A 13,992-nucleotide genomic window follows, 5' to 3' on the forward strand; every position below is an offset into this window, starting at 1 on the left:
CATCAATATAACAAACAAATACAAAATTAACTAATACAGTTTTTTACACTTTTTTTTTTACAGTGAGAATTCTAATTAAAAGATGTAATTGAAAGTTGACACGTGCCACAAACGAAAACGCAAAAAAAGAAAACAGATTCTAAAATCATTATTTAAATCCCTGAGACATCTCTATAATCCCTTAAATGTTTTTCTGAATTTTTGGCTGCATACTCTTTGATCATCTGTCCAACTGACAAAAGTAAAAACAGAAAAAGACAGGTTACTATTATTAAATTGATGCTTTGTATTTCCTAGAAAAATCCAGCTTCCTTATTGTGTTATTTGCTTCTCAATTTACCATATGGTTATAAAAATTTTTAATAAATCCTTGTAACATATATATGGCAAAGCAAGTAAACAGAAAGAACCTCGTATATGATAATAATGCAGATTTAAAAAGAAAAAAAATCATTAAAGTTGTGTCCAATGTCTATTTGGATATCATTTAGGTATTAAGCACATAAAAGCCATTACAGAGGCACCCTCGGTATATAAAACTCACTATTTAATTACATGTTATTTCATATTATTTTATATGAAATAATGTTAGGAGTGTAATATATCACTAAGAAAGTTTTTTTTTTTAAAATGGCAATATTAACAAATATTTAAAAATCGCAGAAGTTCACACAACACACATCAAATTCCTTTGACAGACAGACTTTAATAGTTGTCCACCAGTATATTTATAAATTTTCGATTTTAATGGAAAAATTACACAAACTGCAAGCCAGAAATAGGAAATAGGTGGGCATAAAACTGTAAATTTCAGAAAAAAATTGAATTATGATAATTTGAATAGGGAACACTACAATTTTGCATTTTATATTTTTATTCAATATTCAAATACAATTTTTTGTAATAAGACATGTTCAATGTCAAGAGTGGTAGAAATCCGTATTTTGTTTTATCAAACTAAACATTTTTACTTTCTTAATTACTACATGGACGTAGTTCAGATAATACTTGAACTAGCATCACCTCTACTTTTAAATGATATCTTTTAAATTATTTGTCAGGCTACATTAATCTTTTAAGAATGTTGACATTCTTAATCCAGGTGTGGTTTTTCCGTTCTCCAACTTGCAAGATTTGTGGATATTTTACACTATTGTCAAGTGTCTACACTACCAGTGAGAGAGATGAAAACAATCTTAGCAAACTATGACGAATGGATTCAGTAAGGTTGATTTATGCCACCTATGTTTATATTCCAACAGCAACATTCCTCTCTCTGTTCAATTGATACTATCAACATAGATTTATATTTTTTCCTGAGTTGCCACAGTAAGCAAAATGAATGTTGCCTAGGAATTCATTGGGGAGTGAATGACTTGATTTGAGATGTCATCTATGCTGACTGATGTTTTTAAAAATATTTGATTAATGGTCTACCTCCACAGATATCATCCAGTTAGATTACTATTTTTTTATTTTTTTTTTTAGTTTTTTGTGGCAGAGTCTCACTCTGTCGCCAGGCTGAAGTGCAGTGGTGCGATCTCGGCTCACTGCAACCTTTGACATCCTTGTACAAGTCATTCTCCTGCCTCAACCTCCAGAGTAGCTGGGATTACAGGCACGTGCCACCATGCCCAGCTAATTTTTGTATTTTTAGTAGAGACAAGGTTTCACTATATTGGCCAGGATGGTCTTGATCTCGTGACCTCGTGATCTGCCCGCCTTGGCCTCCCAAAGTGCTGGGATTACAGCCATGAGCCACCAGGCCCAGCCAATAATTTTTTTTATACATGGTAAATAAGCTTTTCAAAATCAAATGTTTGGACCCACGTAAGTATGCATGTATGTTTGTGTGTGTGCAGACACCTAATAGACACTATAGTTACCACATAGATATTTTAGTAAATACTATCTGAGTAGGCACTTATTATCCTGAAATATAAAGGTAATGAGATTTTTTTGTATATATGTGATCCATGCAATCTTACTAAGTACTTTACTATCAAAAGCAAATCACCAGTGCACACTGGTGGAATAATTTATATGTTCTATTTGTGTGAGAACACGGATTGAGATCTCTAATCTCTGAGCCTCATCAGATCTTGATTAGGAAGTGTTACTATGAACCAGATATCTATGATCAAAACACAGGGTCAAAAAACAAAAAAGAGGCCAGGTGTGGTGGCTGGCTGATGCCTGTAATCCCGGCACTTTGGGAGGCAGAGGCGGGCGCATCACCTGAGGTTAGGAGTTTAAGACCAGCCTGGCCAACGTGGTGAAACCCCGTCCATAATAAAAATACAAAAATCAGCTGGGCGTGGTGGCAGGCATCTGTAATCCCAGGTATTCGGGAGGCTGAGGCAGGAGAATTGCTGGAACCGGGGAGGCAGAGGCTGCGGTGAGCTGAGATCGCGCCATTGCACTCCAGCCTGGGGGAGAAGAGTGAGACTTCATCTCAAAAAAAAAAAAAAAGTTAAAAAAAAAAAAAAGAATATGTAAGTCCCCAAAATAGAATTATCTTGAGGTAAGGGAGAGTATCATTCAATATCTCAAGCCTCCCAAAAAAATCAGAAGTCTGGTCCTGGAACAGCTTGGGACTAAGGTTGAAAACCAGCTACATCCCTACAATCTGAGAGTACGCTCTTTTGGATAATAACAGGTCAAACAAGAGCTATACAACTTGAAACCCAACTACGTAACCACTTTTGCGGTCTGCTTCACAATCTGGACATGGGAAATTTGATTTTAAATTCTAATTCTAAGTGTCCATGAGACAACATATAGTAAGTATAACAATAGATGTAGCAATGTACTAGTCCATTCTCATGCTGCTAATAAAGACATCCCAGAGACTGGGTAATTTATAAAGTAAAGAGGTTTAATTGATTTACAGTTCAGCATGGCTGGAGAGGCCTCAGGACACATATCATCATGGCAGAAGGGGAAGCAAACACGTCTTTCTTCACATGGTGGCAGAAAGAAGTGTTGAGCAAAAAGGGGGAAAGCCCCTTTTAAAAGCATCAGATCTCTTGAGAACTCACTCACTATGATGAGAATAACACGTGGGTAACGGCCCCATGATTTAATTACCTCTCACCAGGTCCCTCCCACGACACTTGGGGATAATGGGAATGACATTTCAAGATGAGATTTGGGTGGGGACATAGCCAGACCATATCAAGCAACAAGCAACTTTTGTGGTTTCTCTACCTGTTGATCAAAACAGGCCTGACATATTTGTAATTCAGGAATACAACTCAGATAGATAAATGATAGTTGATAGATGGGTAGGTAAATAGATAGAAAGTATTAACTTCCTAGGGCTACCATAAGAAAGAACCACAAACTGGGTGGCTTAAAAGAACAGAAAATAATTTTTTCACAGTTCTAGAGGCTGGAGGTCTGAAATCAAGGTGGCAGGGTCAGTTCCTGAAGGCTGTGAGGGAGAGTCTGTACCGTGTTACTCTCCTAGCTTCCGGTGGCTTGCCAGCAATCTTTGACATTTCCTGGCTAGCAGATGCATTGCTCAAATCTTCTGCCTTTGCCTGATGTTCTCTCAGCATCTCTCATGTAGTCTTCCCTCTGTGCATGTCTGACTGTTCATATTTTTCCTTATTTATAATGATACCACTCAACTGGATTAGGGTGCACTCTAATGACTCCATTTTAACTTGATTATCACTGTAAAGATTTTCATTCCAAATGAAATGACATTCTGAGCTACTTGTGGTTAGGACTTCAACACATATTTATTAGGAGACAAAATTGAACTCATAACTGATAGGTATATGTACAGATATATTGCTAGATTATATTAAAAGGGACATGGAAAAGCAGATTAGTTTTGTGTTCTTACACATGGAGGTGGTGTCAACCTTATCAATTATGTATTTAATCAGATTATTAGGTCTCAGAATAAAAGGTGAAACTTTAAAGTTGCTCTTCAATATAGGCTATATTGTTTTTAACAGTTGATGAATTGACATAAAAGTATTGTGTCCATCATTTGAAATGTAGAGGAAGAATTTATAGAACAAAATTTCTGCAATTATTTCTACGTGTGAAACCTTATGATAAAACTTAATAGTAACTTCAGTTTATTGTAACTTAAATCAATTGAGTTATAAAAACCTATGAGAATATGTCACATTCTAGTCATGTAAAGAAATGCTATAAATATGAAGAATAAAATATAGTTACTATCCTCAAGAAAAAATAGAGATAGTCAATAGAAACTTAGAATGGAGTGCTAAAAAGTTTGCAATTGATTGAATAAACTATCAAAAGTTATAAGAGGTTTTAAATGGGAAACAGAATTTTAATAAGACAAATATCTATGTAAGATAGGTGAACACTTGTAGAATACAGAGTTTCTCTCTTTTTTGTGTGTGTTTTTGTTTTTATAAATAACCTAGAGAAAAGAAAAACTAAATGTGTTTTTAGATGACCTTTCCCTGGCCAATAAATAGTTACAGTGGAGTTGATATTCACAAGCTATGGTGACTGATTACATGTGAGAAATGTGTAAGGTACATGAATCTGCCATGCATAGACCCAACTCTTACTCAAAACTTCATTCTGAGTGTAGTTACCAGGTGACGGTGCTCTGTTACATGATGAAAGAAAAGCTAAAATCTAAAATGCTGGAACACAAAAATATTTTGTTTCTAACATTTTGTAGAAATTTTTTTTTGTTTTTATTTTTTCTTCGTATTTTTAACTCTGAAAGAAGAGAACAAAATTTTAAAATAAGATAAAATGGGAAACTTGAAGCTGGATTACATGAAAAAATATATTGGTATATTTAACATATTCTACAAGAAGTAAGAAAATGTTTTTATATGGTTCAGAGTGATTGGGAGAGAAGATAAATGAAACTCTAAAAACCAGCATAAAAAAGCTAAAGAAGAAAGAAGACTGACTACCTACAAAAGCATTATTTTTTATAAAACACCCAAAATGAAAGGTATGAAGAAGATAAAGAAAAAGGCTTGTGACCAGCTACCGGATAGGTATGATTTTAAAAAGCGAATAGAAAAGCAAAGGAATTTAGTTCAGCTATACAGGATAGTTTGGACTTTGACTTACATTACATTTTGCTTTCTTTCTGAAAGTTTCTGCTTACCGAAAATATAGGAAGTGTTACTTCACAAAATAAGAAGTCTGTGTGTCAGAATTCTTTATATGGCTTTGATTATGTTTTAAAATTTATATCGTCCTTTTGACTTTCCCTTTCTGTTCTGTCATGAGGATTAGTGGGAGTTGGGGAAGGAATATGTTTGGTAAGCTCTGTCTCTTATACTGGAAGTAGGTTTCTTATATTTTTGATATAGTAACGAATCAATAAATAAATAAAATTTTGAAACTTAGTGGATTCTCAGCTGCAAAATCTAAGTGAAAGGCAACCAGTCTAGGGTATTTGGGGATTTGCTGGTATATAGGTTTATATGAAGGAGAAGGGCCCCTGTGACTAATGAAAAGTAGAGCTTATAGAGGCAATACCACAAATTTCACCAGGAAAGATAGTCACTTTCAATCAAACCCTTGGTTTATCACTTCAGAACTGATTGGTTGCAGTGGGGTATGGCCTGGTTGAATGCTAAAATTCAGTTTGTTGAGTCTAGCAAAAACAATTCAAAATTTATTATCATTTAGTTTTCTGCTGTCTGACCAGTTTTCCTAGAAACAATTGTTTTGATTCTATTTTTTTCCTTTTTTTTTTTTTTGCCAGGCTGGAGTGCAGTGACGCGATCTCGGCTCACCGCAAGCTCTGCCTCCCAGGTTCATGCTATTCTCCTGCCTCAGTGTCTTGATTCTTTTGTCTGTGGTCCTGACTGTTAGCTACTTTACACCCTTAGGCTCAAGCCTGTCCAGAGGGTAAAACTTAATTAATAAATTTTTTTGTATCACTTTTATTGATGGTTAATATTCAGTGCCCAGAACAGTGCATGCCATATTGTACATATAAGGTAGTTGTTTATTAAATGCAAGGATGAATGTCAAAACTTTGTTATCATCTTGCATAAACTTGGGCTCATCTGAGGGCTTTTAGTTATCACTGGCTTGGCAATGAAGCAAAGCAGTAGGTTAGAGAATTCACCCCAGAGTTCAGTTGCATGGTTTTCTTTTCCATATCCACTATTTATTAGCTATGCAAATTTGGGAGGTACTTTTAAATTTGTGTGTCTTAATTTTCTCTTCTATAACACAGAAATATTATTTTTTGTGTTTATTGTTAATATTAAATTGTGAAGTCTCTAATATATGCCGTGCAATCAAAGTTAGCTATTGAAAAAATTAAGGTGTATAAAGGATATGCTATAATAACAAAACAGCTGCCACAGCTGGAACAACATAAAACCTTTCACGGAAGCAAGAACATTAATTAAGTGAACATCTACATATGAGAAGGCAAGGCACAGAGTAATGAAGCACGGACTTTTATTTGGATTCTGACTCTTCTGTTTTGGCCCTAGCACTGCCCTTTACTACCACAGAGGTACTGGCTGTATAATTTAACCTTTTTGAGTTTCAGTTTTCTCCTCTATATGTAACAGATAATAATGCATGCTAGGTTTTAGATATTGTGTAGATAAGATAATTGTCTCTTATATTTCTCAAATCTGCATATATCATTCCACTCTCTTGCAATGTGCACAATTGGATTGATTAAATGGCTTCTCAACTGGTGAGGTCACCTGCAAGTAGGTCCCTCTTACTCTCTCTGAAGCTAAATAAATAGTTTTTATAATTTTTATCAAAACATAGACAATTTATGTTCTTTGAAAAGAGAAAGGCTGGGCAGGGCAAGGCCAGCGGTCGGAGGGGAGGCGGGCGCGAGGGCGGGGAGCCGCACGGAAGCCGGGCCACATAAAGGAGCGGGCGGCGAGACAGGGGCGCTCTTTCCTGGGTGGGGTTTGTGAAGTCGTGGCCCGTTAGCAGGAAGCCTAACAGTCGCCCCGACACTAGGGAGGGACCCAATCTGAGTCCCCGGCCAGCCGAATCCCAGCCGTGTGTACTGCGTGCTCAGCACTGCCCGACAGTCCTAGCTAAACTTTGCCAACTCCGCTGCCTTTGCCGCCACCATGCCCAAAACCACCAGTGTGGGCGTGACCACCATGGATGCAGAGCTGGAGTTTGCCATCCAGCCCAACACCACCGGGAAGCAGCTATTTGACCAGGTGGTTAAAACTATTGGCTTGAGGGAAGTTTGGTTCTTTGGTCTGCAGTACCAGGACACTAAAGGTTTCTCCACCTGGCTGAAACTCAATAAGAAGGTGACTGCCCAGGACGTGCGGAAGGAAAGCCCCCTGCTCTTTAAGTTCAGTGCCAAGTTCTACCCTGAGGATGTGTCCGAGGAATTGATTCAGGACATCACTCAGCGTCTGTTCTTTCTGCAAGTGAAACAGGGCATTCTCAATGATGATATTTACTGCCCGCCTGAGACTGCTGTGCTGCTGGCCTCCTATGCTGTCCTGTCTAAGTATGGCAACTTCAATAAGGAGGTGCATAAGTCTGGCTACCTGGCCGGAGACAAGTTGCTCCCACAGAGAGTCCTGGAACAGCACAAACTCAACAAGGACCAGTGGGAGGAGCGGATCCAGGTGTGGCATGAGGAACACGGTGGCATGCTCGGGGAGGATGCTGTCCTGGAATATTGAAGATTACTCAAAATCTAGAGATGTATGGTGTGAACTACTTCAGCATCAAGAACAAGACAGGCTCAGAGCTGTGGCTGGGGGTGGATGCTCTGGGTCTTAACATCTATGAGCAGAATGACAGACTAACTCCCAATATAGGCTTCCCTTGGAGTGAAATCAGGAGCATTTCCTTCAATGATAAGAAATTTGTTATCAAGCCCATTGACAAAAAAGCCCCGGACTTAGTCTTCTATGTTCCCTGGCTGCGGATTAACAAGTGGATCTTGGCCTTGTGCATGGGGAACCATGAACTATACATGCGCCGTTGCAGGCCTGACACCATTGACGTGAAGCAGATGAAGGCACAGGCCCGGGAGGAGAAGCACCAGAAGCAGATGGAGCGTGCTATGCTGGAAAATGAGAAGAAGAAGAAGCGTGAAATGGCAGAAAAGGAGAAAGAAGATTGAACGGGAGAAGGAGGAGCTGATGGAGAGGCTGAAGCAGATCGAGGAGCAGACTAAGAAGGCTCAGCAAGAACTGGAAGAACAGACCCATAGGGCTCTGGAACTTCAGCAGGAATGGAAGCATGCCCAGAGAGAGGCTGAAAAGCTGACCAAGGAGCGTCAAGAAGCTGAAGAGGCCAAGGAGGTCTTGCTGCAGGCCTCCCGGGACCAGAAAAAGACTCAGGAAAAGCTGGCCTTGGAAATGGCAGAGCTGACAGCTCAAATCTCCCAGCTGGAGATGGCCCTACAGAAGAAAGAGAGAGAGGCTGTGGAGTGGCAGCAGAAGGCCCAGATGGTATAGGAAGACTTGGAGAAGACCCGTGTTGAGCTGAAGACTGCCATGAGTACACCTCTGTGGCACAGCCTGCTGAGAATGAGCAGGATGAGCAGGATGAGAATGGGGCAGAGGCTAGTGCTGACCTAGGGGCTGATGCTATGGCCAAGGACCGCAGTGAGGAGGAACGTACCACTGAGGCAGAGAAGAATGAGCGTGTGCAGAAGCACCTGAAGGCCCTCACTTCGGAGCTGGCCAGTGCCGGAGATGAGTCCAAGAAGACTGCCAATGACATGATCCATGCTGAGAACATGCAACTGGGCCGAGATGAATACAAGACCATGCGCCAGATCCAGCAGGGCAACAACAAGCAGCACATTGATGAATTTGAGTCCAGTGTAATGGGCACCCAGGCTCTAGGGACCGCTCCTCCCTTTTTCTTTGTCCCCACACTCCTACACCTAACTCACCTAACTCACCTAACTCATACTGTGCTGGAGTCACTAACTAGAGCAGCCCTGGAGTCATGCCAAGCATTTAATGTAGCCATGGGACCAGCCCTAGCCCCTTAGCCCCCACCCACTTCCCTGGGCAAATGAATGGCTCACTATGGTGCCAATGGAACCTCCTTTCTCTTCTATGTTCCATTTCATCTGTATTGCTAGAATATCCTGCTTCTCCAGCCCAGAGGTACTTTCCACTTGATTTTGCAAATACCCTTACACTTACTGTTGTCCTATGGGAGTCCAGTGTGGAGTAGGTTGGAAGCCAGCTCCCCTCCCCTCCCCTACCACCGCCTTCTTCTCAGGGTCCTGAGATTTACAGGGTTGGAGTGTTACACGGTTTAGGGAATGAGACAGGACCTTGGATATCTGCTCCAGGATGTCAACTGACCTAAAATTTGTCCTCCCAGTGCCCATCCCGTTTAGAGTTACTTAGGCTTTGTAGTGATTTGGGGATAAGAAGATGTTCAGTCATTTTTATTTCTACCTCCCAGATTGGACCTGTTACAAACTCAACCTCAATAAGCCTTGTTGTTGACTTTAGGGACTCAATTTCTCCCCAGGGTGGATGGGGAAAACAGTGCCTTCAAGAGGCTTCAACAAACGTACTAGAAGGCCATTGGCCATTCTATTCTGGCAAGGCTGAGTAGAAGATCCTACCCCAATTCCTTACAGGAGTATAGGCCTGTCTAAAGTGAGCTCTATGGGCAGAGCTACCCCTTACTTGTTATTCCAGATTTGCGGTCACTTCCTCGGATCTGCCCCTCCCTGTTTCAATACTCAAATCCTCTCTAGCTATAACAGTAGGGATGATTACCCAAAAGCTCAGTCAGCCCTATCAGGACTCTTGTGAAAAGAGAGGATATGTTCACACCCAGCTTCAGTATTTTCCCTGCCAGGGGTTTTAAGCCTCTTCCCCTCTCAGAGCTACTTGGGCTATAGCTCCTGCTCCCCAGCTATCCTGGCCTTGGCATCTAGAGCTTGATGCCAGTAGGCTCAACTAGGGAGTGAGTGCAAGAAGCTGAGTGTGGTGAGAGAAGCCTGTGCCCTGATCCCAGTTTACTCAACCCTGTCACATGACCAAAATCCCCTTCTCATCACTCCCCTCCGAAGTGGTGACTGGGCCCTGCCTCTGTTTGACAAACTCTGTTCGACAAACTCTGTTCTGTCCCTTGGAACTGTAAACCAGAGAGCTGCTGGGGATTCTGGCCTAGTCCCTTCCACACCCCCACCCCTTGCTCTCAACCCAGGAGCATCCACCTCCTTCTCTGTCTCACGTGTGCTCTTCTTCTTTCTACAGTATTATATATTCTACTGATATCTAAATATTGATTTCTGCCTTCCTTGCTAATGCACCATTAGAAGATATTATCCTTGGGGCAGGATCATTTTGGCCTCATTCCTTTACCACCCCCACACCTGGAAAGCATATACTATATTACAAAATGACACTTTGCCAAAAATGTTAATATAAGAAGCTTTCAGTATTAGTGATGTCATCTGTCTCTATAGGTCATACGATCCATTCTTAAAGTACTTGTTATTTGTTTTTATTATTCCTGTTTGTCTTCTCCCCAGGGTTCAGTCCTCAAAGGGCCACACCGTCCCACCATGCAGTGCCTCTAGCTTAGAGCCTCCCTCAATTCCCCATCCACCACCCCACACTCTGTGCCTGACCTTGAGGAGTCTTGTGTGCATTGCTGTGAATTATACTGGCACTCACTTGGTGATATGTCTTATATCTAAATTCAAACCTGGAATTGTGGGGCAATCTATTAATAGCTGCCTTAAAGTCAGTAACTTACCCTTAGGGAGGCTGGGGAGAAAGGGTAGATTTTTTATTCAGGGTTTTTTTGTGTACTTTTTGGGGTTTTTAAAAATTGTTTTTGGAGGGGTTTATGCTCAATCCATGTTCTATTTCAGTGCTAGTAAAATTTAAGAAGACAAAAAAAAAAGAAAAGAGAAAAAGAGAAAGGTGAAATGCTGAGGAAAAAAGAAAGGAAGGAAAGAAGGAAGGAAGGAAGGGAGGAAAGAAATGCCTCTGCTCCCATTACACATGTATAACAATAATGTCTTATATGACATTAGTGGAATTTTATCATGTATGCAGTCTTTCCATGGTTATTTTTTTATATTGGTGGAATTAATTATCTTATGCCCACAATCCTCAAACATAGATAACTGATTTTTACATCTTGTTTTGCATTTTTATATTCACTTATCCATGCTTCTATATTTACTTTATATTTATAGTGAATAAGATGTTGGCACATTTCTAGAATTATTGGCTTATATTTTTATGTTTTTTAAATCTTTATGATTAAGTGTGAGTTATTCAATAGTTTTAATTTTATACATAGTATTTTTATGTTGGAAGTGCTGGATTCAAACAAGATGAATTAGGAAACTCTATATTTTATGGGGGAAGAGCTCCAAAATAACCTCAGTAATTATAAAATTGTAGCTTCCTGAAAATTTAGTGAGTTGTTGGTTATGGAGCTACCTGGACTGGTACATTTAAATGTACATTTTTAATTACTTTTTCTTTGGTCAATTCTATACTTATAGATCTATTAAACTTGTATGATTTTCTTGAGTCAATTTAAATTTTGACAGAAATTCATTTATTTCCTCTGGATTTTAAAAATTGTTGTAGATAATTTTTAATATTTTCCATATCTATGATTATATCTGTTTTCTTGCTTCAAAATATTTTTGGAAGGGTCATATTTTATAAATCTCTATATTTTGTTTTCAATTTTACTGATTTCGTATTTTATCTTTATTACGCTTTTCTTACTCCATTTTTATATAGCTTTATTTTTCTAGTTTAAGGTGATAACAAATCCAGTTTTTTGTTTGTTTGATTAGTAAAAAATATTCTTACTACTCTACCTTTTTTACCTTTGAGTAGAGCTTTAATTTTGTCTTTTTGGACCAAGGTGCTTGTTTTTATTGAGGAAGAACCACAATAATTGTGGATGATCTTAATTTGAATGTATAACCAAAACTGACAACATTTTTTTCCTACGATCTGAGTTAACTAGTTTACAAACTCTCTTCTCAATACAGATCAACAACGGAATTGCCTTCCTCTTTCTTTTCAAATTTTGCTTCACTATTTATTTGTCAGAGAAAATTAATAAAGAGAATCAAGATAACACCCTCAGATCTCACCACCAAACCTTTTCCCAAAACGGCACCTGAGCTCATATACTTTGTTTAAATCTTGTTAAAATGTATGAACTGTGTGTGCTCCTTACTTTACTGGACTATATGTCTTCATTCGGTTCCTGCACCATCATTCATGCACCACCATTTTTCCACTCCCTGAGAGATCATTCACATCATCATGCAATCATGATGAACTAACTGCAATTGGAATAATGCTTGCCCTTAACCCCACAATTCCTTCACACTCTTCTTGAGTCTTCTTTATAGCAAAACCCCTAAGTAACCCTCTATCCTGTCTGTTTCTACTTTCTCACATTCCACTCTCTAAAATACTATAATTAGGATTTTATCCTAGCATACTATTAATCCACTGTTGTTAAAATTACAACAATCATTCTGCGAAATCCAGTAGTCAATTCCCAAACTTCCTCTAAATTTTAATTTTCAATTCAATCTCCTTCTTGTCTCTTGTCTTAATTTGTGTTGCTTCCCTTTTTGCTTGGTTCCTGTTTCTAAAATATGCTATGGTTCAACTTTGGCTCTTTTTCTTCCTATCTGACTTTAGTAATGATTTATATTATTCACTATACATTAGAAAAATCTGAATAGGGCCCAGGAATGGGTGTTTTTAAAGAAGTTTACTTTTGTCAACAGGATTGAGATTCACTATCTTCCAAGAATCCTCATTATCGTCCAAGAATTTTCTAAGTGATTTTTGTCCAAGTGTTGGTGATATTGTATTTTGAATAGCTAAAAAATGGAAAAAAGTAGGATTAAAGTAAGACCAATGTTCCTATGATTACAGATTTAAATAAACACCAGGAATGTGTTTTATAGAAATGTAAAAAATGGGGTTATAATAATGACATACTTAAATTAAAAAAAAAATCTCCTGCAGTGCCAAAGTCCCTGTAATTACTTATGTGAAATTTATCTGTGTGAGGCATCTAAGAACTAAGAAGATATAATTATAAATAAATGTATATTTTGAATACATATTTGACTTTTAAATTTTAAAATTGAAAGTTTTCATTTGCTAATATTTAACCTAAAATGCTTTATATATTACTTGTAAAAATACCATATGTAGTTTTGCATAAATACCCTTTACTAGTGTTACCATATCAACAACCATCACAAATGTGTGTGTCTTCCAATAATGCACACATATTGTTAGAATGCATACCTTCACGCATGGCAGTGCTATTTGTAATAGCTTCAACTAGACACTATTGAACTGTCCATCAAAATAAAATAGATCAGGCAAAACAAAATCCAAAAATAGACAAATGAGACTACAATAAACTAAAAAGCTTTTGCAGAGCAAAGGAAACAATCAACAAACTGAAGAGACAACCTATAGAATGGGGGAAAATATTTGTAAACTATTTGTCCAACGAGGAACAAGTATCCAGAATATGCAATGATCTAAAAAAAAATCCTCCATAACAAGAAACCAAATAATCCAAGTCAAAGATAAGAAAAGGATCTCAACAAACATTTCTCAAAAGAGGACAAACAAATGGCTAACAAAAAGGCTCAACATCACTAACCATCAGGGAAATGCAAATCAAAACCATAATCAGATATCATTTCACTCTAGTTAGAATGGTTATCATCAGAAGACAAAAAATAACAAATGCTGACAAAAATATGAATCAAAGGAAATTTTTATATACCATTGGTGGTAATATACATTAATACAGCTATTATTGAGATTCAGAAGGATGGCAAAACACAATCCAAGAAAAATAAAAATTATAATAAAGTGACACAGGAGCTGAAGGGTAAAATAGTTGGTATAAAAAAGAACTTAATGGGTCTGACAGAGCTAAATAACACAATACAAAAATTTTAAAATGCAATCACAAGTATTGACAGCAGAATATACCAAGTTG

General features: G+C 38.2%; 1 pseudogene; it reads left to right on the plus strand.

The window, feature by feature from the left end:
• Positions 1–6,899: 6,899 nt before the first annotated feature.
• LOC100440439 (moesin-like) lies at positions 6,900–8,739 on the plus strand (annotated as a pseudogene).
• Positions 8,740–13,992: the final 5,253 nt, after the last annotated feature.

This window comes from Pongo abelii, chromosome 4 (genome assembly GCF_028885655.2).
Source record: "Pongo abelii isolate AG06213 chromosome 4, NHGRI_mPonAbe1-v2.0_pri, whole genome shotgun sequence".
Lineage (NCBI taxonomy): Eukaryota > Metazoa > Chordata > Mammalia > Primates > Hominidae > Pongo > Pongo abelii.